This window comes from Microcaecilia unicolor, chromosome 2 (genome assembly GCF_901765095.1).
Source record: "Microcaecilia unicolor chromosome 2, aMicUni1.1, whole genome shotgun sequence".
Classification (NCBI taxonomy): Eukaryota; Metazoa; Chordata; class Amphibia; order Gymnophiona; family Siphonopidae; genus Microcaecilia; species Microcaecilia unicolor.
The window spans coordinates 643503555-643526947 of NC_044032.1; the positions used below are offsets into that span (position 1 = coordinate 643503555).

The 23393-nt window shown below is 48.0% G+C and overlaps 1 protein-coding gene across 2 annotated transcripts in view; it reads right to left on the reverse strand.

Annotated features, from left to right (window-relative positions):
• Positions 1-23393, reverse strand: part of JADE1 (jade family PHD finger 1) — a 348115-nt gene that overhangs the window by 247286 nt on the left and 77436 nt on the right. The window lies entirely within an intron of this gene.

A 23393-nucleotide genomic window follows, 5' to 3' on the forward strand; every position in this document is an offset into this window, starting at 1 on the left:
TCCTAGCTCATTTGAGAGCGGATTCAACTACCAGGAGAGTGGTGAGGCAATCTGAGCCCTCTCGAATCCAGGAATACGATATTGCATATCCACCTTTTTAGGTGCAATCTGAACTGAGAGGGGAGATTCCCACTTCTTCGTCAGTGCATCTTTAAGGATAGGGTGCAATGGTACTGTGATCCATTCCTTAGGGGACAAATGAATCCAAGACTGATAACATTTCTGCCCTGGGTTCCTCCTCCGTCTACAACTTAAACAGGATGGCTGAAGCCATCTCCTTCACAAAACCAGTGGAGACCCTCCAGTGGAGGTTTACATCTCTTGAGGTGGAGGGGAATCAGAAAGGAACCCACAAGATTCCTCCCCTCTCAGAAATAATGGGGACCCTCATCTAAGTCCCATGAGCAAGTCAGACACCTCACAATACTCATATGGAACAGAGCGTCCCAGCTCAGTGATACTATGCCCACGTCCCAAACGACACAAAGGTACAGCCCTACCCTCAGACTCTGGGGAAACTTCCTCCCCCGATGTTGAAAGTGGTAATGCAATGGTTGATGTCGACAACCGACAGGGCGCCAATGTCAAAGACCTCTCCACAGGCATGGAAGGAGCCTCAGGAAGGCATGGAAGGAGCCTCAGGAAGGCATGGGGGCTCAGCCATTGCTGGTTCAAGTGCCTTCTATGCCTGAGTGCAGCTGCATCACCTGCACCAGCTTCTCCATGAGCATGGCTCAGTACCGCTCCATCAAAGGCAGGCAGGCATCAGCAAAGGTGGGGAGCCAAGACAGACTGAGGAGTCAGTGTCAAAGCAGAAGCAAAAACCTGGCTGCCCAGAGACTGGCGCACTAGCAGCTCCAATAAGGAGGGGGAGCACTCCTCCTAGTGCTGGTGCTTCTCAGGTACTGGTTATGCCAATGGCAATACCCCTGCACTGCGCATCAAGGAGGACCAATGCTTGTGCTTCTTGGGCTTCCCTCAACACTTAGAATTGCGGTCCTTCAGTGCCAACGAGAATGACATCAAATCCGTATGTGTCCTCTGTGTTGGGTCCAATGCTGACCGATCCCAGGGCCTACTATCAGTGCTCAAAGTCAAGGGAGGTAGACACCTCCTCGATGCCTGTGCACTCCCAGTTGTAGATGTAGTCTGGGCAGCCACTGAGGTTGATGCTTCCAGTGCCGAAGAACCGGCCTTCAAGGAGCCGAAGTTTCTCCTTCTCGACCTGCCAAGTCCTCTCTGTCCTCAACTGCATTTTCAAACAGCATGAAAACGAGATTTAGGCTCATGGTTAGGCCCAAGGCACCCCATACACCAAGCATGTGGGAAAATTAGGTTCTTACCTTGGTAATTTTCTTTCCTTTAGTCACAGCAGATGAATCCATTACGAATGGGTTGTGTCCACCTATCAGCAGGGGGAGATAGAGAACACTGAAAACCATAGTGCCTCTAGGACGGCTAGCTCCATCTGCCTCTCAGTACTTTGAAACTTCCAAAGCAGTGTTAAACCTCAAAGTAGCATAACATGAACTTTCCTCACAGCGAACGAACGCCCCAGAACAGGAGCAACAACACAGAGGAGGGACAAACAACCTCTTGTAGTAGAACAGAAATCCTGAAGACTGTTTCCCAACCTCTCCCAATGAGGGAACATGTCTGCAGGAAAAACTGAACACAAAACAGAGTCAATCAGGGAGGGATCATGGATTCATCTGCTGTGACTAAAGGAAAGAAAATTACCAAGGTAAGAACCTAATTTTCCCTTCCTTGTCATCAGCAGCAGATGAATCCATTACGAATGGGATGTATCAAAATAATCCCTAGATAGGGCGAGAACAAGCCACACCACAAGCAAGCATTTGTGCTCCAAAAGTGCGTTCCTTCTGGCAGCCACATCCAGCCTGTAATGACGGGCAAAAGAGAGCTTAGAAGCCCAAGTAGCCGCACTACAGATCTCTCCGTCTGCTGAAAAAGGACAGGAATTTGGCATTTGTGCTTGAGGCCATAAGATCCGCTACGGGCATTCCCCATTTGGCACAGATCTGAAGGAACACTTCATCTGCTAGTTCCCACTCCGCTGGGTCAATTTGATACCTGCTTAGAAAATCGGCTTGCACATTGCTCTGACCTGCTATGTGAGCTGCTGACAGAAGCTGCAGATGTAGCTCGGCCCAGTGGCATATCTGAGCGGCCTCTGCGGCCAGTGCATGGCACTGAGTGCCGCCTTGACGATTTATGTAGGCCACTGCTGTCGTGTTGTCTGACAGAACTCTGACAGCCAGTCCCTCCAGAGTCTTGTGAAAGGCCAGAAGAGTCTGGAATATCACTCTCATTTCCAAGCGATTGATGGACCACCCCGTTTCCTCGGGTGTCCACAGACCCTGGGCATAGCTTCCCTGGTAATGTGCTCCCCAGCCCTTCAGGCTGGCATCCGTTACCACCAGGCACCAATCGGGAAGCGCTAGCGGCATTCCTCGCCGCAGCATGCTGAGAGCCACCACTCCATACTGAGACGGGCCGCAAGAAGCCACGTGAGTCTGCGTTGATAATCCTGGGACATAGGAGACCATCGTTCAAGCAGGGCAATCTGCAGAGGTCTCATGTGCGCTCTTGCCCATGGCATCACTTCCAAGGTGGCCGTCATCGACCCCAACAGCTAGACAAAGTCCCAAGTTCGTGGGCGAGGCATCCACAGGAGCAGACGGACCTGATTCTGAAGCTTGCACCACCTTTGGTCAGGTAGAAAGACAAACCCCGAGGTCGTGTCAAACCGGACTCCCAAATATTCTAGAGATTGAGAGGGGGTCAAGTGACTTTTGGCTATATTGACGACCCAGCCCAGAGATTGCAGTACTGAGACCACTCTAGCTGTTACGTGACGACTCTCTTCTGCAGAGTCCGCTCTGATGAGCCAGTCGTCGAGGTACGGGTGAACCCGGTTACCCTCTAGCCTGAGAAAGGCAGCTACTACCACCATTACCTTGGAAAAGGTTCGGGGAGCTGTGGCAAGGCCAAAAGGCAAGGCCCGAAACTGGAAATGTTTTCCCAACAACGCAAACCGGAGGAACCGTTGGTGCGGGGGCCATATAGGAATGTGCAAGTAAGCTTCTTTCAGGTCCAAAGCCGTGAAGAACTCTCCTGGCTGAACCGCCGCAATGATGGAGCGCAGGGTTTCCATGTGAAAACGCTGCACTCTTAGTGACTCGTTGACTTTAAGTCGAGAATGGGTCGATAAGACCCGCCTTTTCGCGGCACCACAAAATAAATGGAGTAACGACCGCAGCCGTTTTCGGCGGAAGGCACAGGGATTACCGCTCCAAGGTGCAACAAAACTTGTAAGGTCTCCTCTACCGCTGCCCGCTTGACGTCAGTGCCACATCGGGACTCGACAAACACGTCTCTCACCGGGGCACCAAATTCCAATCGGTAACCTTCTCTGATCAGGTCCAGGACCCACTGATCTGAGGTAATCTTGGTCCACCCCTCCAGAAAGAGGGAAAGGCGTCCTCCTACAGTTGTAAAAGGAGGAGTGGACCGGCGTCCCATCATTATGGAGGACAGCCCTGAACTCCTAGCCTTGAGCCTGCCGCTGCGGAGCGTTTGTCCGAGCGAAAGGAGTTCTTCTGCTTAACACAGGCACGTTGAGTAAACCCAGCAGAGCGCCCCAGGCGATACCTTCGAGCTTCACGGAAGCGAGGTCTGGAGGAGGAGGGAACCACCTGACCCTTGGAAGAAGGCCGCGGGGCCTATCCTCAGGTAACCTCTGGGGTTTAGCATCCCCCAGGTCTTTAACAATCTTCTCCAATTCCTCTCCAAATAACAGAAGGCCCCGAAAGGGCAACTTCACCAGCCTCTGCTTAGAGACCAAGTCAGCCGCCCAATGCTGTAGCCATAAAAGGCGGCGGGCAGACACCGCCACGAACATCTGTTTAGCCGAAGCTCTGACCAGATCATAGAGGGCGTCAGCTAAAAATGACAAAGCCGACTCCATTCGCGGTGCAACCTCAGCAAGGGACTCCGCACCATCCCCGGGCTGTTCCACTGCCTGATGTAACCAAGAGAGGCAGGTTTGAGCAGCATAAGAACTGCAAACAGATGCCCTTAAGGCAAGGCCCAAAATCTCAAAGGACAGTTTGATTGCTGATTCCAGACGTCAGTCCTGCATGTCCTTCAGGGCGACCCCTCCCTGATTCCAGACGTCGGTCCTGCATGTCCTTCATGGGCACGCGAGACGTTGACAGCAAGAGGCAGGTTTGTTTTGTGAATGCGAGTCATTTTGTGCGAGAGACAGGGTATGCGTTGCACTGCGGTTGTTGTGGGTTCGCGAGTGTAGTTTTTTATTAAGCCTTTTGGCAACTCTTTTATTCCGATTTACCCACCCTCGACGTCATGACGTTTTGGCGTGAGGGCGGAGCTTACTGAGATGCAGCCTGAGCTTCAGAAGCTTCAAACCCTTCACTGAAGCCACGGAGTCAGCTTCAGAATGTTGAGGGTGCTTTTTATTATATAGGATATTTTGTAACATGTTTAGAGAATATCAAACCAAATGTGCAACCTAGTACAGGCTGATGCCACACTATAGGGAAGGGTAGGGCTGATGCTAGCTACAAGGAGGGAGGGAGGGTAGGAAAGGGTAGAACTGATGCTGGGCTACATGGATGGGGGAGTAGGAAAGGGAAGGATAAGGCTCATTTTGAGCTACAAGAATGGATTGGGGGCTAGGAAAGGAAGGGCCCAAAGTGCCCACCCATACTAGCAGTGGGGGCCCACCCAAAATGTGAAATCTGGCTACGCCACTGCAGTGGAAGCAAAAACTCAAACTTTCTAAGGTACATTTGAATAAAGAAGCCTGTGAGGGAGTCTGATGGATCATTAGATGATCATGAGGTAAAAGGGGCACTTGGAGAAGAAGGCCACAGTGGAGAAACTAAACAAAATTCTTTGCTTTGTCTTTTCTGAGGAACACGTAAGGGAACTACCCATGTCAGAAACGGTATTTGGAGGGCTTCTACCAAGCACTGAATAAGTCTTCAGAACCCTTAGAGCAATCAAGAATTTTTAGATTCTTATTTGCTTTCTGAATATTTCTATAATTATTTCATACTGAAAGCATAAATGTTGTGTAGACCAGTAAAACAAATACCTATTTTGAATTGCATTTCTTTTAGATAACAGGATTTGAAAAAAACATACAAGAGCGAGAAGACTTTTTGCTAGGCACTGTGTACCATACTTATAAACAGTAAACAATGTTACTCACCTGTAGCAGGTGTTCTCAAGAGGACAGTAGGATAAGCCTTCTTACTTTTGTGGTGACATCTGACAGAGCCCATGCAAGAAAGCTCTCCAGCAACTATTCTAGAAGCTTCTGAAAGAACCTCACCGGCATATGCGTGTGCCTTCCTGACTGCCACTGTCACGCTATACCAGATCATTCTAACATGGCTAGGTAATAGGATTCAACATTTTTTTTTTGTTACATTTGTACCCCGCACTTTCCCACTCATGGCAGGTTCAATGCGGCTTACATGGGGCAATGGAGGGTTAAGTGACTTGCCCAGAGTCACAAGGAGCTGTCTGTGCCTGAAGTGGGAATCGAACTCAGTTCCTCAGTTCCCCAGGACCAAAGTCCACCACCCTAACCACTAGGCCACTCCTCCACTCCATCAAGGGGAGGTGAATGGATGAGTAAGAATATTCATTCTACTGTTCTTGGAGAACATCCACCTATAGCACTTCGAGTTACCCACCTGCTATAGGTGGGTAACTTTTCTCTGAGGACAAGCATGATGACAATGGGAATCCCTAGTTCCAGGCTGCCTTAAACCAAAACAAAAAGGGGGGGGAGGGGGGAGTGAGGAACTAATGAGGCAAGGTTTAGGAACACCTTAATCAAAGATGGTAGTTAAGTCTCCTATTTATTTATTTTTTTAGACAGCCTGCAATGGAAAGAAATGGGCCTAGAGGAGGTAAAGTTGGACTACACTCCGAAGAGATTCTGAAGGACTGTGTGTCCAAACCAACTATGATGTCAGGAGTCCTGTTCCAAACAATAACAATGTGCGAATGTGTGGAATGAAGTCCACGTAGTAGCTCTGCAAAATCTCCTCTATGAAGGCTGATCTCAAGTGGTCTACAGTCATGGATCGGACATTATGAGCCGGGATATGACCCTCCAGAGTCAGCCCAGCATATGCATAAGTCAAGGAAATGTAGTCTCCAAGCCAACTGAGAGTGTTTGTTAACATCAGTCCCCATTCTGTTTTGGTCAAAAGGAACAAAACGTCAGAGTGGACCTTCTATGCGCTTTAATCAGCCCCAGGCCCAGACTCTCTACAGTCTAAAAAGTGCAGTGCACTTTCACCTTGATAAGCATTGAAATCAGGAGAAAAATGTTGACAGAACAATTAACCAATTACGATGGAATTCTGACTCACCTTAAGAAGGAACTTAGGATGGGTGCACAAAACTATTCTGACCCTGCAGGCTAAAGTAACCACCACCAAAAGACAGACTTTCAAGGTCAGGTACTTCAGGAAGAAAAAATATCAAGCGGCTCAAAGAGAGCTTTCATCAGCTGAGCTAAAAACACTGAGGTCCCACGACACTGTAGGGAGCCTGATGGGAGGCTTCAACAGAAGCAACCGCGCAAGAAGTGAACTAAAGGCTAAACAGAGATAAGTTTACCTTCTACACAGTGATGATAGGCATCAATCTGAGAGGAAGCCTTACCAAGTTCGTCTAAATACCCGTCTCTGACAAGTGTAAATGGTATTCAAGCAGTTTTTGTGTAGGACAGGAAAAAAAATCTAAGGTCTTGCCCTCACACTAGATGGCTAACCTCTTCCATTTGAAACTATAGGACGTCCTGGAGGAATCTCTTCTGGAAGGAAGGAGGACCTTGGAGACACTAATGTAGATTGAAGTTCACTACTAACCTCTTAACATCAACACCATGAGGGCTACGACTGAAAGCATGAATGTAGAAGGGATCTCTCGTCCTGGGTGACGATAAATCAGGAAACATTCCAATCTCCACAGATCTTCGGAGGCTAGCTCCAAAAGAAGAGAACCATACTTCCCTTGAATGCCCTGGCCAATAAGGTGCAATCAGGATCATGGTTGCCCGGACCTGCATGAGCTTCAGGAGAGTTTTCACTTTGAGAGGTGTAGGAGGGTAAGTGTACAGAAGCCCTTTCCCCCAGTGGAGGAGAAAGGCATCCCAGGCTAGTTTGCCATGGGATCCTAGTCTGGATCAGAACTGAAGGACTTTCTTAATGAGGTGCTTAGCAAAGAGATCTAACAAGTAACCAGTCTTGAAAGATCTTATTAGCTACACAATTTCCAAGGACTACTCATAAGGTTCCATAACTTGACTCTGCTTGTCCACCAGAAAGGTGTGTTTTACCTGCCAGGTAAATGGCTTTGAGCATCATCTTGTGCAAAATGGCCTATTTCTGCATTCTGACTGCTTCCTGAGACAAAGAGGTATGACCCTGTACCTCGCTGCTTGCTGATGTAGTACATTGCAACTTCACTGTCCATCTGAATGAGAATAATCTGGTTCTTCAACTGATCTCTGAGAGTTCCAGATTGCTCTTAGATAAGTCTCCTGGAGGTGACACTTCCTGACCAGACTACAGACTCTGGGTGTGGAGACCATCTATATGAACTACCTATTCCAGGTTAGATGTATCTGTCAGAGATTTCTGAATGAGGAATTTTGAAGAGTACACCCATTGCCAGATTGTCATGTATTACCTGCCATGAGACACACTTCCTGAGGGGAACCGTGACAGAAAAGACCTCCTGCAAGACCCCCCTGGCCTGCAACCATTGGGGAGACACTGAGCTTGTCTAAAATTAACATGATATTCTTAAAATCAACAAACTTGTAATAAGAACTGAGTTCCATGCAAAAACCCTTACGGAGTATTGCCATAGACAACGCATACCACGAGGCCTCAGATGGAATAAAGAACCGAGGATCTTAGAAGACAAAGAGTTTGTTACGCAGTGGAATGCTATAATTTCAAGATGCTCTCTTGACCTTATGCTTTTAACAATAGATAAGTTGGAAAAACAATTAACGGCACAACGAAAAGAACTGGAAGAGGGAATAGAGAGTCCGCGTATTTCATCGGAGCAGGCATCATTTGATTCACAGTGGACTCTACATTCTAAGCAGATTGATAAATACTGTCAAGAAATAAGAACACATAAGATTGGCAAATTCAAGAGGGATGAGATGGACTACACACGGGGGTATATTTACCCCTGGATGAATACAAGCAGGCCTTCACGTAGGTTTCGCAGGATGAAACGGGTTGGATTTACCAACACGTCCAGCGATTCCTCGGGAGACGAGACATCATCAGAACCATCTACTAGACAACATGAGAGAGATACCTGTGTGAATCCTCCTTCATCTTTTTTAGAACACAACGTTCCTCAGGAAGAACAGACACAGCCCCAGACCAGGTCTGGCAGGAGTCGCCGTCCACCGCGACAAACCAAAGATTGATCTATAACCTGTCATCTAAGACGCTCACCAAGAGCCAAATTGAAATTTTGCAACTGGGACTGTCCTTTGTCCCTTACAGTGGATATGACGAATTTGTTACACGACAGTTTTTGTATCGGTTTTTCAGGAAGCTTAAATTAAAGGTGCATTTTAAAGATGCAATAATAGAACCCACTGTTACGTCTGATACACCTAATATTCCTTCGTTTTTGTCCAAATACCGTATCCCTTCTACATGGATGCCCCCAAGACCCCCAAATCCTATTATCGAAACTTTCCAAAAACTAGTGTTAAATGATGTGGAAAGGATAGAGCATGTTTCGCGACAATTTTTTCATAATTTATCTAAAGCGCAAAGGACGGCGCTGAAACAATTACAGGAGGATCATACCATCATTGTCCTTAGAACAGATAAAGGGGGGGGAGTGGTCATCCAAGATTTTGAAACATATTTAGGGGAGACGTACAGACAATTGGACGATAGCACATTTTATATGAAGTTGGATGAAGATCCTATATCGTTGTATCAGAGACAAGTTAAGACTTTGATAGATCAAGCGGCTGCTGATGGCATTATTTCCATACGAGAAGCTAGATATCTGTTCACACAACATCCTACCACTGCAGTCATTAGGTTCGTTCCGAAGATTCATAAAAGGCTTCACAATCCGCCTGCACGACCAATAGTAGGAAGTAATGGCTCATTGAAGAGCCATTATCGCAGTTTTTGGACTTTCATTTACAACCACTGTTGCAGGATACTCCATCATACATCAAGGATTCAGCACATTTGTTGTCCCCGGATGGGATCCACCCTAGGATATTGAGGGAGCTCAGAGAGGTTCTGGCGGGTCCTCTTAAAGATTTGTTTAATAAATCCTTGGAGACGGGAGAGGTTCCGAGGGATTGGAGATCGGTGGATGTGGTCCCTCTTCACAAAAGTGGTGATAGGGAAGAAGCTGGAAACTACAGGCCGGTAAGCCTCAATTCGGTTATTGGAAAAGTAACGGAAGCGATGCTGAAGGAAAGGATAGTGAATTTCCTGGAAGCCAATAAGTTGCAAGATCCGAGACAACATGGATTTACCAAAGGGAAATCGTGCCAAACGAACTTCATTGAATTCTTTGATTGGGCGACAGGAGAATTGAATCAGGGACGAGCTATGGACGTAATCTACTTAGATTTCAGCAAAGCTTTTGACACGGCTCCCCACAGGAGGCTCTTAAATAAACTGGATGGGCTGAATATAGGACCCGAAGTGGTGAACTGGATTAGGAACTGGTTGACAGACAGACGCCAGAGGGTGGTGGTGAATGGAATTTGCTCAGAGGAGCGAAAGGTAAGTAGTGGAGTGCCTCAAGGATCGGTGCTGGAGCAGATTCTGTTCAATATATTTGTGAGTGACATTGCCGAAGAGTTAGAAGGTAAAGTTTGCCTATTTGCAGATGATACTAAGATCTGTAACAGAGTGGACACCGGGGAGGGAGTGGAAAACATGAAAAAGGACCTACGGAAGCTAGAAGAATGGTCTAAGGATTGGCAATTAAAATTCAATGCGAAGAAATGCAAAGTGATGCACTTAGGGAGTAGAAATCCACGGGAGACGTATGTGTTAGGCGGGGAGAGTCTGATAGGTACGGATGGGGAGAGGGATCTTGGGGTGATAGTATCTGAGGATCTGAAGGCGACAAAACAGTGTGACAAGGCGGGGGCCCTAGCTAGAAGGTTGTTACGCTGTATAGAGAGAGGTGTGACCAGCAGAAGAAAGGGGGTGTTGATGCCCCTGTGTAAGTCATTGGTGAGGCCCCACCTGGAGTATTGTGTTCAATTCTGGAGGCCATATCTTGTTAAGGATGTAAAAAGAATTGAAGCGGTGCAAAGAAAAGCTACGAGAATGGTATGGGATTTGCGTTACAAGACGTATGAGGAGAGATTTGCGGACCTGAACATGTACACTCCGGAGGAAAGGAGAAACAGGGGTGATATGATACAGACGTTCAAATATTTGAAAGGTATTAATCTGCAAACGAACTTTTTCCAGAGATGTGAAGGCAGTAGAACGAGAGGACATGAAATGAGATTGAAGGGGGGCAGACTCAAGAAAAATGTCAGGAAGTATTTTTTCACGGAGAGAGTAGTGGTTGCTTGGAATGCCCTCCCGCGGGAGGTGGTGGAAACGAAAACGTAACGGAATTCAAACATGCATGGGATAAACATAAAGGAATTCTGCTCAGAAGGAATGGATCCTAAGGAGCTTAGACGAGATTGGGTGGCAAAGCCGGTGGCGGGAGACGGAGATGGTGCTGGGCAGACTTATACGGTCTGTGCCAGAGCCGATGGTGGGAGGCGGGACTGGTGGTTTGGAGGTGGGGATAGTGCTGGGCAGACTTATACGGTCTGTGCCCGGAAAAGGACAGGTACAAATCAAGGTAAGGTATACACAAAAAGTAGCACATGTGAGTTTATCTTGTTGGGCAGACTGGATGGACCGCGCAGGTCTTTTTCTGCTGTCATCTACTATGTTACTATGCTGGAGGAGTTACAGTTAGATCACTCTGAATATATGTTAATCACGATGGATGTAAAGTCCCTATATACTGTCATCCCGCAGCAGGCTGCCTTACAGATTGTGGATGAGAATTTACAAAAACTGGATATTTCCCATCAAAAATTGGCGTTATTGAATTCAATGGCCCAATGTGCAGTATCTCACAATTATTTTAAGTTTGAAGACACATACTATTTGCAAATCCGAGGAGTGGCGATGGGGGCCACAGTAGCCCCAACCATAGCATGTTTGTATATGGTGGACTATGAACATCGACATGTTTACCTTTCATGTTTTATATCTCACATAATGCTATGGGTGAGATATATTGACGATGTCCTCCTCGTATGGAAGGGGGATCGGCAGTCACTTGATTCATTTTTTCAGCATCATAATTCGTCTGATCCGAACACTGAATTTGACATAGACGTGGGTGGAACCCACGTGAATTTTTTGGACATATCTATTACACTCCAACAGGGTCGGTTCCATACACAGTTATTTCGTAAGGAAACTGATAAAAACTCTGTTCTCCATTACTCTAGCTTCCATCCGATATCTCAGAAAGAAGCCATACCTTATGGCCAATTTTTACGAGTAAGGAAAATATGTACCTCCAAAGAAGATTTTCACAAACATGCTAGTGATATGTCTTACAGATTTTTACAGTGAGGATATCCTCGCAAGATCATATGAAAGGCACAAAAAAGAGCAGCTAATGTCCGCAGATGCTGGTTGTTTGAACCTAAAAATACCAGAGGACAATCCCGATGTGATGACATTGTCACTTGTGTGCTACCATATTCTTCGAGAACTATGCAAATTAAGAACATAATTAGATCCCATTGGCCCATGATGCGGTTATTGTGCATATCCAATATGCCTCGGTTTGCTTACACAAGATCCTGTAATTTATTTTATTTATTGCATTTGTATCCCACATTATCCCACCTTTTTGCAGACTCAATGTGGCTTACAATTCATCACGGATACTGGAAACAGAAGTGAATATACATTTAGTTTACAGAGGGTTTTGTGTTACATGGTAGTGAAATACATGATGGTGTTAAAGCAAAAGACATTATAAGACAATTCTAGAAGTTTTAAAGATTATGCAGTTACACATGTTAATCTTCGTGATATATCTTGTCGAAGAGAAATTTTCAATAGTTTGCAGAAATTGGTTAATTCATAGACCGTTTTCAGGTTACGTGGCAGTGCGTTCCAGAGCTGCGTGCTCGTATAGGAAAAGGTAGATGCATGCATTGATTTGTATTTCAGACCCTTACACTTGGGAGGATGAAGATTAAGGAGTGTACGAGAAGATTTTTTTGCGTTCTTGGGTGGTAGTTCTATTAGGTCTGACATGTAGGCTGGGGCGTTACAATGGATGATTTTATGGACTAGGGTGCAAAGTTTGAATGTGATGCATTCTTTTAGTGGGATCCAGTGCAGTTTTTCTCGTAGGGGTTTCGCGCTTTCGTATTTTGGTGTGCCGAATATTAGTCTGGCTGCCGTATTCTGGGCTGTCTGGAGTTTAAGTATTTGCTCTTTACAGCCAGCGTACAGTGAGTTACAATAGTCCAGATGACTGAGTACCAGTGATAGTACCAGATTGCAGAAGACCGTTCTTGGAAAAAATGGTCTCTTTTTAGTTTCCACATTGAATGAAACATCTTTTTAGTTATGTTATTTGCATGGTTCTCAAGTGTTAGGTGTCGATCAATGGTGACTCCGAGGATTTTTAGGGTGTCCTAAACTGGTAGATTTAGTTTAGGTGTGTTGATGGTAGTAAATTTATTCTTGTTGCATTGCGAGGTGAGTACCAGGCATTGGGTTTTCTCAGCATTGAGTTTCAGCTGAAATGCATCTGCCCAGGAATTCATAATATGTAGGCTTTGCTTGATTTCGTTGGAGATTTCCCTTAGATCTTGTTTGAATGGGATGAAGAACGTTACATCATCAGCGTATATATATGGGTTTAAGTTCTGATTCGATAGTAGTTTGGCCAAGGGTGTCATCATTAGGTTGAATATGGTCGGTGAGAGGGGGGATCCCTGTGGAACTTCGCATTCAGGTATCCATGACGCTGATGTAGTTGAGTTTGATGTCACTTGATATGAGCGTGCAGTGAGGAACCCTTTGAACCAATTGAGAACGTTGCCTCCGATTCCGAAGTATTCGAGGATGTGTAGTAAAATTCCATGGTCAACCATGTCAAATGCACTTGACATGTCGAATTGTAACAATAGAATGTTGTTGCCGTTTGCTATCAATTGTTTGAGTTTGGTCATGAGCGTGACTAGTACGGTTTCAGTGCTGTGATTAGAGCGAAATCCTGACTGGATTTAGGTGAATTACTGAAACAAATGAATAAGACCCCATTAAATGAAAGAGGTCATTTTAGATGCCAGGGTTGTATATATTGCAGGCATGCATGGGTCACAACAAGTGTCAATCCATCCAGTCACCAAACGGACAATTCAATTGCAAGAAAGAACAGGTTGTGTATGGCATACAGTGTCCGTGCTCACTCTGGTACATAGGACAGACAGAGGAAAATCAAATTGCGAATAGGTGAACACTTGAGCAATTTGAGGACGCATAAGCAGGATGCACCACTAGTTAACTATTGGGATCAGCTGGGACATTGTGAGGATGATTTAAAATTTGTAGTACTAGCATGTGTGAGGCAACAACGGGGAGGCAATTTGATATCTAACTTACTAAAAAGGGAAGCTAGATATATTTACAGCTGGCAAACTACAATTCCCAGAGGGCTCAATAAGGCTATTGATTGGTGGGCTGTAACACATTTGTAATTGGTTTAGGATAGATATAATCGTATTGCGCATGTGTCAGCATTTTGCCAACCTGCATGAGGACTGAGAGTCTGTATCCTACCAGTGGCCATTAAAATATGTAAGTATGATTTTTGGTAGTAACACAACATTTTGAGGGGCCATGTTGGTAGAGTGAAAAATTTGTTTTAATAATTTTAGGTTTCGTTCTCCTGATGACGCCGAAGGGCCCTTTATGAAACATTATTGATTATTTAGTGGAGTGGTTTCAATCATACAGGTTTCTGTATATTTTTGGAGTAAAATTAACATGTGCCACGGGAGTTACAAGAATGGTGAAGACCACGTAGCCCGGCATCATCAACATTTGCCAAACTAATACATGATAACTCTGGCACATTACAGGAGAAACATACAGGCCCTAGTCATATCTAGCAGAACTCCTATGAACTCCAAATACTGGAAGGGGGGGAGCTGGGATTTGGGGATCATGAAAAACCCTAGCAGCTCTAACACCTGAACCATCTTAAACATAGATTCTATGTCTTTTGATATGTTCTTGTCCAGGCAATCATGTTAAGTAGGAAAAGTACATCCCCAGTCTGTGTAGTGATGCTGTGGCAACTTCTTGGCACTTAGTAAACACTCTGGACATGAATGCAAGGCCAATGGCAGTATGTGGTACTGGTAATATGCTTTCCTACTCGGTAGCCTACTTGAGATCAGCCTCCATAGAGGAGGTTTGCAAGGCTGCAACATGATCATCAGTTCACATCTCACTACTGCTTAGAGTAGGATCTTTAGGGGAGTGAAAGGGAGAGTAGATGGCATGGATGGCCAGACTGGATAGGCATATGGTTTTTATCTGCCTTCAAGTTTTCTCCGTTTCTAGGGCATAGGAGCTCCACAATGTGTTGGAATGCCACTAGGTCCAATCTCAAAGCCCTCAATGCCTCGGTATCGTATCAGGCTAGGATGCATCCAACCTCCCTCCTGGAGTATGGCCAGATCCAATCCTCGAGAGAAGCCACAGGTAAAGGTTGGTGCCTGGCTGGTACAGTCATGTTCTCTGAAGATATCGGGGACTGAATTGCTGACCTGGTCATAGCTCAATGGTGGCTGCCATACCCACTCCAAGTACTTGGAATGTCAGTGGCTTTCACGGTGTGGGTACTTCGCAGACATTGATAACCATGCTGCACCAGTACTCTTGATACAATGATATGAAGCAGATCAATGTTGATGCTTCTTTTCGTCCACCTGACATCAGAGTCCCTAGGCATTATTGAGGACGAAGACAAATCCCTTCTTGTCCTCGGGTAGGGTTGTAAGATACCACATCCAAATGCTCAGTGTTGAGGTAGGCAAAGATCTCCTCCATGTCAATGCGCCCCCAGTGTCTGATGCAGATCCAAGAGCCACTGGGAGCGATGCCTCTGATGCACAAGTCAATAGACTCATCTTCTTTTTGTCAAAAATGCATTTGTGTTGCTTCTCATGACGATTTTATAAGGATTATGATCTGGCCCTATATACTACAGGCACCAGTTACTTTTTTATGCTACACCACTCACGTTTTTTATTTCTTAGTGTATTACTATGCACGACTGATCATCTCATGTTTTGTTTCTTATTTCATAATGGTTTCTTTCTTTAACATTAGAACCGTTTTGGGTTTATATTTTGAGGAGTATATACATAGAGGGATCTTTGTGGCTCATTTACTACTACCAGTACTATAACACAAATTACCATTTTCCCTACCTCTATATACTATTTTATTCAGGTAGAAAGTATATACATAAACTTATACATTTATGATGTCCTTTACCCACCGTTTGTCTAGTTTGGTGACATTCACATTTTGCTTATAAAATGCCTATCTGCCATTATTTATAGGTCGATAGCCATAGCTGATATATCATCATCATCTAATATAATAAAACGCACCGTGAACGTTCTAATGAGGACAACGTTCTGAAGCCATCTGACGTCACTCCCTGAGTCCCTGGTTCGTGGGGTTCGTGGAGTTCGTGGCGTTCGTGGTGTGAAGCCATCCAGCCATCTCTGCCCCGCCCTCGCGCCTAAACAAACAAATACGGAAGCGAAGCGTCAGGGAAGGAGGCGGCGCTCCCGACGTCTAGCCTTCCCTTCGCTGTGTTCCGCCTTCAAAACAAGGCGGAACACAGCGAAGGGAAAGCTAGACGTCGGGAGCGCCGCCTCCTTCCCTGACGCTTCGCTGCACGAACCGCCACGGAGGTAAAGTTAAAAAGAATAAAAAAAAAAAAAAAGGGATGCATGGATGCGAAGGGGGGGGGGGGCATGGATGCGAAGGGGGGGGGGGGGAGAAGAGGGTGGGCCAGGCTGAGACATGGGAGAGAGAGTAGCATGGATGCGAGGGGGGGGGTCATGGAAGGGCGAGAGGGGACTTGCTGGAAAAGGATGAATGGAGGCGGCAGGGGACAGAGGAGCATGGATGGGTATGGATTAGGAGGGCAGGGCACAGGGAGAGAGGGGAATTACTGGAAATGGATGAATGGAGGGGGCAGGGGACAGAGGAGCATGGATGGGCATGGATTGGGAGGGCAGGACTCAGGGAGAGAGGGAAATTGCTGGATAGGGAAAAATGGAGGGGCCAGGTGACAGATGAGCATGGATGGGCATGGATTGGAAGGGCAGGACTCAGGGAGAGGGGAATTGCTGCATAGGGATGAATGGCGGGGACAGATGGGCATGGATGGATATGGATTGCAGGGCAGGCCTCAGGCAGAGAGGGGAAATACTGGATAGGGATGAATGGAGGGGGCAGGTGACAGACAAACATGGATGGCCATGGATTGGGAGGGCAGGGCTCAGGGACAGAGGGGAATTGCTGGAAAAGGATGAATGGAGGGGGCAGGGGACAGATGGCCATGGATTGGGAGGGCACGGCTCACACTGTCTCTCTCATATACAATGTCTTTCTGACTCTCACTCTCACACACTCTGTCTCACACAGTATCACATTCACTCTCTATGTGCCACACAGTCACTCACACACTCGCTTGGTGTCATACACTCACTCTCACAGAGAATCTGTGTCTCACACACACTCTGTCTCTTGCCCACACACACACACTCTCTCTCACACTGTGTCTCACATACACACTTGCACACACTCTCATTCTCACACACACTCTCTCACAAACACACTCACACCCAGAGTCACTCTCTCTCTCACACACTCACACTTTCACTCTGACTCTCAAACACTCACTCTCACATACACTCTCCCAAACATACACACTCCAAGGAAAACCTTGCTAGCGCCCGTTTCATTTGTGTCAGAAACGGGCCTTTTTTACTAGTATAACAGATAATTGGATTTATGCAATCAGCCGTATTTCATAACGTCAGTGGTTTATTACTAATTGATGTATTTCATCTATAAATTATCATTATTTTCTGCTCTGAATCTCATATTACAGTTTAGTAGAAAAAAATTTTAAAAAATTAAAAACAGTACAAAATTAATATTTTTGATATACTCATTTACATGTTTAGATTCAAATTTATTCTGGAAACAATTCATTTGTTTACCTTGGTTTCTGTTTACATATTAAAATAATTTTATAAATGTGATTGCAGATGTTTTAAACAACACTTTTTTGTGAATCGTTTTCTAGAGTGATATATATATATTTTTTACATATATATTTTTTATATATGTGTGTCTCTGAAATATACATTATTTGTAGATTTGATTTAAATTCACATAAGATTTTACACTGATACAGGAATGTTTTTTTCTTTATATATGACAATTTTATATATGTGATATATTTTTGCATATATGTGTTTTATTTAAATATTTTCAATAGTACATTTCATTTTATAGACTCCTGATGAAGGCGCATTTCTGCGCCGAAACACAGCTGTGTCGAGTCAGAGTCAAGTGTGTCAGTGTTTTTCTTGGAATAAAGGTAAAATTATGTATCATACCTGATAATTTTCTTTCCATTAATCATAGCTGATCAATCCGTAGACTGGTGGGTTGTGTCCATCTACCAGCAGGTGGAGATAGAGAGCAATCCTTTTGCCTCCCTATATGTGGTCATGTGCTGCTGGAAACTCCTCAGTATGTCGATATCCAAGCTCCATCCGCAGGACTCAGCACTTAGAGAATTACACCCACGAAGGGACACTCTGCCCAGCTCACCACCGCCGAAACGGGGGAGGGGAATTAACCCAGCTCATCCCCACACAAGTGGGGGAGGGGAATCCGTCCAGCTCATCCCCGCGGAGCGGGGGAGGGACACCACACCCGCCGATGCGGGGGGGATCTGGCTTATCCTGCAACCGCAACCGTGGGAGGAGCTGACTGACCCTAACACCGCCGAAGCGGGAGGGGTACAAAACTGCCCTACTGCCGCACGAAGCGGGAGGGAGCGCCGGCAGAATTTAAGTCTCAATCCAGCCCCGTAAAACGGAGGGGAGAGGAATGCAGCAGCTCACTGTAACACAAATTCGTCTCAACTCTTGAAGAATTCATTGAAAAACTTGAACACGAAGTCCTCCTGAACGGGAACTGAAGACTAAACTTGAACCTGAAATGCAACCAGAATATAAACAGTACAGATATCTGGGAGGGGCTATGGATTGATCAGCTATGATTAATGGAAAGAAAATTATCAGGTATGATTATACATAATTTTACCTTCCATATCATCATGCTGATCAATCCATAGACTGGTGGGATGTACCGAAGCAGTACTCACCCAAGGCGGGACATTGAAATCCCTGACTGCAACACTGAAGCTCCAAACCGGGCCTCCGCCCGAGCAGCCACAGTCAAGCGGTAATGCCTGGAGAAGGTATGGGCCGAAGCCCAAGTTGCCGCCTTGCAAATCTCTTCCAAGGAGACGGACCCGGCCTCTGCCATCGAGGCCGCCTGAGCTCTAGTGGAGTGAGCCTTCAGCTGGACAGGCGGCACCTTCCCCGCGGCCACATAAGCCGCTGCAATGGCTTCCTTGACCCATCTTGCCACTGTAGGCTTAGCAGCCTGCAGACCCTTACGAGGACCTGCAAACAGGACAAACAGATGATCCGATTTCTGGAAATCATTGGTCACTTCCAAGTATCTGATGATGACACGTCTCACATCCAGAAATTTGAGAGCAGAGTATTCCTCTGGGTAGTCCTCCCTACGAAAGGAAGGGAGACAGAGCTGCTGATTCACATGGAAGCGAGAAACAATCTTGGGCAGGAAGGAAGGCACTGTGCGAATAGTCACTCCTGCCTCTGTGAACTGCAGAAAAGGCTCTCTACATGAGAGCGCCTGGAGCTCGGAAACTCTTCTGGCTGAAGTGATAGCCACCAAAAAGACTGCTTTCAATGTCAGGTCTTTCAGAGATGCCCTTGACAAGGGTTCAAAAGGCGGCTTCTGCAATGCTCTTAGCACCAGGTTGAGATTCCACGCAGGCACCACTGAGTGCAGAGGAGGGCGCAGGTGATTAACTCCCTCGAGAAAGCGCACCACATCTGGCTGCGAAGCCAGGGAAACACCCTTCAGGCGGCCCCTGAAGCAAGCCAGAGCCGCTACCTGGACTTTAAGGGAACTGAGCGACAGGCCTTTCTCCAGACCTTCTTGCAGGAACGCCAACACTGAAGAAATTGGAGCAGTGAAGGGAGAAAGTGAGCCTGCTTCACACCACGCTGCAAAGATACGCCAAACCCTGGCGTAAGCAGTAGAAGTAGAGCGCTTCCTCGCTCTCAGCATAGTGGCGATGACCTTGTCTGAGAAGCCCTTCTTTCTCAGACGCTGCCGCTCAATAGCCAGGCCGTAAGACCAAAGGGGGAGGGATCCTCCATCACCACGGGACCCCGATGTAACAGGCCTTGCTCCACTGGCAGCCGCAGAGGATCGTCCACTGAGAGCCTGATCAAGTCCGCATACCAGGGACGTCTGGGCCAGTCCGGACCCACCAGGATTATCCGGCCCGGATGCTTTGCCACCCGGTCTAGCACCCTGCCCAACATGGGCCAGGGCGGGAACACATAGAGAAGCTCTTGTGTCGGAGAAGAGCATCTACTCCCAGGGATCGAGGGTCCCGTCCTCTGCTGAAAAAGCGCGGCACTTGGCAATTCGCCGATGACGCCATCAGATTTAGGCTCGGCTGGCCCCAGCGCTTCGTGATGTCCAAGAACGCCTGAGCAGATAGCTGCCACTCTCCGGGCTCCAAGGTATGGCGACTGAGAAAGTCCGCCTTGACATTCATGACTCCGGCAATGTGGGCCGCTGACAGCTGTTCCAGGTTCGCTTCCGCCCACTGGCATAGATTCATGGCCTCCTTGGCTAGAGGGGCGCTCTTGGTACCTCCCTGGCGGTTGACATAGGCCACAGCCGTGGCATTGTCCGACAGGACCCGTACTGGCTTCAACGCCAGTACCGGGATGAACTCCAAAAGCGCCAACCGAATGGCCCTGAGTTCCAGGAGGATGATAGACCACTTTGCCTCTGCAGGAGACCAGAGCCCCTGCGCTGTCCTTCCCAAGCAGTGGGCTCCCCAGCCCGACAAAGAGGCGTCCGTCGTGACGACCATCCACTCCGGGGTCACCAGAGGCATTCCTGCAGACAACTTGTCTGTCTGCATCCACCAGCTCAGCGCCTTGCGCACTGCTGGGTCCAAGGGAAGGCGCACAGCATAATCCTCCGACATCGGAGTCCAGCGCTGCAGCAGAGAGTGTTGTAGTGGTCTCATATGAGCCCTGGCCCAGGGCACTACTTCCATCGTGGCCGTCATAGAGCCCAACAGCTGCACATAGTCCCAAGCCCGAAGAGGAGAGGCTACTAGGAACTGGTCCACCTGAGCCTGAAGTTTGACAATCCGATTGTCTGGCAGGAACACTCTGCCCACTTGGGTGTCAAATCGAACTCCCAAATACTCCAGGGACTGAGTCGGGCGCAGCTGGCTCTTCTCCCAGTTGATGATCCACCCCAGGGAGCTCAAAAGAGCAACCACCCGGTCCACAGCTTTGCCGCACTCTGCATAAGAGGGGGCTCGGATCAACCAGTCGTCCAGATGATGGACTTGTACTCCTTCCTTTTGCAGGAAGGCCACGATGACCACCATTACTTTGGAGAAGGTCCGCGGAGCAGTAGCCAACCCGAAAGGGAGGGCTCTGAACTGGAAGTGTCGGCCCAGGACTGCAAAACGCAGAAAGCGTTGATGAGGAGGCCAGATGGGAATATGCAGGTACGCTTCCTTGATGTCCAAGGAAGCCAAGAACTCTCCTGCCTTCACTGCCGCTATAACAGAGCGGAGAGTCTCCATGCGAAAGTGCCGCACTTTCAAGGCCCGATTGACCCCTTCGAAGTCGAGGATAGGCCGGACAGAACCTCCTTTCTTTGGTACCACAAAGTAAATGGAGTAACGTCCCTTGCCAGTCTGATTTTCTGGCACCGGAACGACCGCACCCAGGCGGATCAGGTTGTCCAAGGTCTGCTGCACTGCCACAGCTTTGACCGGAGACTTGCAGGGAGAGAGTACAAACCCGTCTCTTAAGGGTCGGCAGAACTCTAACTTGTAGCCGTCTCTGATGACTTCCAGCACCCAAGCGTCTGAAGTTACTCTGGTCCACTCGCCCAGAAACGAGGACAGGCGTCCTCCAATCTGCACTGGGCCATGGACCAGGACCCAGTCATTGGGTACGAGACCCTGGGGGAGGACCGGAGGGCGTACCTCCGGGACGGCGGTCTCTGCGAAAGGAATGCTGCTTGGGGGAGAAGTTCCTTTTGAAGGAAGAGGGGGCAGAGGAGCCCGACTTGCCCGGGCGGTACCGACGGGCTTCTTGAAACCGTCCTCTGGAGATACCAGGGCGAGCACTGGCCCGAGCCCTGACCTCTGGTAACCTCTTGCCCTTAGACGTGCCGAGATCGGTCACGATTTTGTCCAGCTCGACCCCAAAGAGCAGATTGCCTTTAAAAGGCAACTTAGCCAGAGGCGTGGTCAGCAGACCAATGTTTCAGCCAAAGCCAGCGCCGCGCAGAGACTATCTGAGCCATGCCTTTAGCCGAGGCTCTCAAGACATCATACAGTAAAAGTCTGCCAAATAAGCCAAGCCCGATTCCAGGGCCGGCCAGTCAGCCCTCAAGGAAGGATCCGAGGGGGAAGCCCGCTGCACCATCGTCAGGCACGCCCTGGCCACATAGGAGCCGCAAACTGAGGCCTGCAAACTTAAGGCAGCTGCCTCGAAGGACGACCTTAAAGCCGCTTCCAATCTTCTGTCTTGGGCGTCCTTTAGGGCCGTGCCACCTTCCACCGGCAACGCCGTCTTCTTAGTCACCGCAGTGATTAAAGAATCCACGGTAGGCCAAAGAAAGGCCTCACGTTCACTTTCAGGCAAAGGATAGAGGCGGGACATAGCCCTAGCCACTTTGAGGCTCGCTTCCGGGACATCCCATTGAGCCGAAATTAAGGTGTGCATGGCATCATGCACGTGGAAGGTTCTAGGCGGGCGCTTCGTCCCCAGCATAATGGCAGAACCAACAGGGGCTGAGGGAGAGACGTCCTCTGGCGAGGAAATCTTCAAAATGCTCATGGCCTGCAGTAACAGCTTGGGCAAATCCTCTGAGCGAAAGATCCGCGCTGCAGAGGGGTCATCCGCTCCATCCGAGCGGGAATCCGTCTCCTCCAAGGAATCCCCAAAGGACCGTTGGGAGAACTCAGATACGCTGCCCTCATCTACATCAGAGGAAACAGCGTCCTCTAAGGCCTGGGAATCCACCCGAGGGCGTTTACTTCCGGGGGCCTCAACCCCGTTATCGGACAAGGGGCAGCGTTTTGCATAAGGAAAGCCTGATGCAGCAGCAAAATAAACTGGGGGGGAGAAACCCCCCAGACTGTGTATTTCAGCAGCCTGGGCCACAGCCCTAGACGCACCCTCAACCGGCGCTCGCAAGAGCGGGGGAGCAACATGCTGCGCATCCAAGATGGCGTCCTGCGCGACACTCCGCGAAGGAGCCGCGCGGGAAGAACGGCGCTTAACTTTAGCCGCTTTTTTGCCGTCGCCCAAATCAAGGGCGGCCATGGCATGAACGTCTCCCAGCTCAAGGGCGGCCCAAGAATAAGCCGTCCGAGCAGAGTGGCCGGCCAAGATGGCGGTGGCGAGCAGCGGGGGATGGGCGTTTATGGCGGGAAAAACTGCCGCGCCGGAGGAAGACCCGGGACACTGACCGGCCTCCAAACTGACACCCAACAAGGGCGAATCAGACTTTAAAACCCCCGCATCCCCGCTAGAAGCGCACACGCGGTCCGGGGAGCGATTCTTCGCGCCCTCACCCTCCGACGCCATAGGCCACGTGGAGATCAATCGGGGAACCCCCTGCCCGCTATAAAAAGGTAAAAATTACCTGCTTCTCGCTCCGAGCTGTAACGACCTGGTGTCCCAGTGAGTAGCTGCAATAAACGTTTAAATAAACGTCGAAATAAACGCCCTTAAGGACGTCCAAATTTTTTTTTTTTTTAACGGAGCCAGCGGG